Source organism: Tupaia chinensis, unplaced genomic scaffold (genome assembly GCF_000334495.1).
Source record: "Tupaia chinensis unplaced genomic scaffold, TupChi_1.0 Scaffold144991_2, whole genome shotgun sequence".
NCBI classification, from domain to species: Eukaryota; Metazoa; Chordata; class Mammalia; order Scandentia; family Tupaiidae; genus Tupaia; species Tupaia belangeri.
The window spans coordinates 2,010,860-2,012,455 of record NW_006204851.1 but is presented as its reverse complement, the minus strand read 5'-3'; the positions used below and the strand labels follow the sequence as shown (position 1 = coordinate 2,012,455).

At 42.5% G+C, this 1,596-nt stretch overlaps 1 non-coding gene and 1 pseudogene across 1 annotated transcript; one reads left to right on the top strand and one right to left on the bottom strand.

Moving 5' to 3' along the window:
* Window positions 1-18: 18 nt before the first annotated feature.
* Window positions 19-972, top strand: LOC102476886 (nucleoporin-62 C-terminal-like protein; annotated as a pseudogene).
* Window positions 973-1,380: 408 nt separating this feature from the next.
* On the bottom strand, window positions 1,381-1,537 carry LOC114005952 (U1 spliceosomal RNA). Its single transcript, XR_003547739.1, has one exon. It is a non-coding gene; the product is annotated as a U1 spliceosomal RNA (small nuclear RNA).
* Window positions 1,538-1,596: the final 59 nt, after the last annotated feature.

The following is a 1,596-nucleotide window of genomic DNA, read 5'->3' as shown; positions in this document are numbered from 1 at the left end:
AGGCCGGTAAAGTGATAATCTGCTTTCTGGCTGGACTGGGTCCAGTCCCACCACCCTGCCAGCTGAGGCCTGCCTATTTACTTTGGGGCTGTGATAGCAGACTATGGCCACTGCGACTGCCACCAAGGTAAGGCTCCAGCAACTTCTCTTGACACCACAGCAAATTCAAGCACTATGCTGTTTACTTCAATACCAAATGCTTCTATTTCCACTGCTGCTACTGGGTTCTCTACTGGGTTACTACTTCAACAACTATCACCGCCACTGTCACCACCAACACCAGTACTCCCATCACCAGTGGCTTTATCCTGAATCTAGAATCACTGACATCAACTGGGATTAAAAGTACCATTCCAGGCAGAGTTACGTCTGTACCTTTTACTTCAACTGTTAATGTAGTAGTAACTCCTGTGATGACATGTGGTGATCTAGAAGGTCTGATAGATAAGTGGAACTATGAGCTAGAAGACTATGAGAATCACTTTCTTCACCAGGCAACTCAGATCAATTATTGGGATCATGCATTAATTTAGAAAGGTGAGCAGATTATTCCTTTATGTGGAGAAGTGGAAAAAGTGAAACTGTACCAGAAAAGGTTGGAACAGGAACTGGATTTTATCCTGTCACAGCAGAATGGATTGGAAAAGATGTTGACTCCTTTACCGGTCTGTGAAGGACCAGAATGTGCCTATTTATCTACAGCATGCAAATGAGGAGCATGAGAGCACTTATAGATTAACAGAAACTATAGATGTTCAGCTGAAACAAATGGCACAAGATCTCAAGGACATTATTGAACACCTGAATGCATTTGGATGTCCTGCTGACACTACTGACCTGCTCCAGCAAATCTGCAAAACTCTGAATGTTCATATGGACTCACTGAAGTGGATTGATCAGAATTCAGGCATGCTCCAAAGGAAGACAGAAGAGGTAACAGATTTTCGAGGACTGTCTTTGCAAGGAATGTGAAGTCAAGATTACTTTTGATTGAATGACAATATCTTCAGCGTGTTGTTCTTTGGATTATTCATTACCTGCAAATTCTGATGATGTTAAATACAGTAGTATTTGGTTACTATTTAACCTTTGGTTGCAATAAGGTGTGTGTATGTATGTGTTTGTTTTTCCATTTATATAGTGTACCACTGAGAATTATACTGTAGTTTTGCTTTTAGTATTAGTAAATTAAAACTCCATCGAGCCCCTTAATCCAGGCAGCAAATTGACTCTGTGTAATTTCTTTTTCTCTTAGATTCCACATCCTACCACTAACAAATATTGTCCTCTCATACCCTCTAACTCATGGACAGATGTTTGCCCCAAAATACATGCCAACCTGTCTTTACTGTGTGCCTGTTATATATATATTTTTTTCCTTAGGGGAGAGCGTGAACACAGTCCCCCCACTACCACAAATTATGCAGTCGAGTTTCCCACATTTGGGGAAATCACAGGCGTCAGCACATCCAGAGTGCAATGGATAAGCCTTGCCCTGGGAAAACCACCTTCGTGATAGGGAACCAGCAGTTAGCGTAATGGCTATGTCGCTGGACTCCCACGTAGTTGACCGCGGTTCGTGTCCCGGACCCGGTG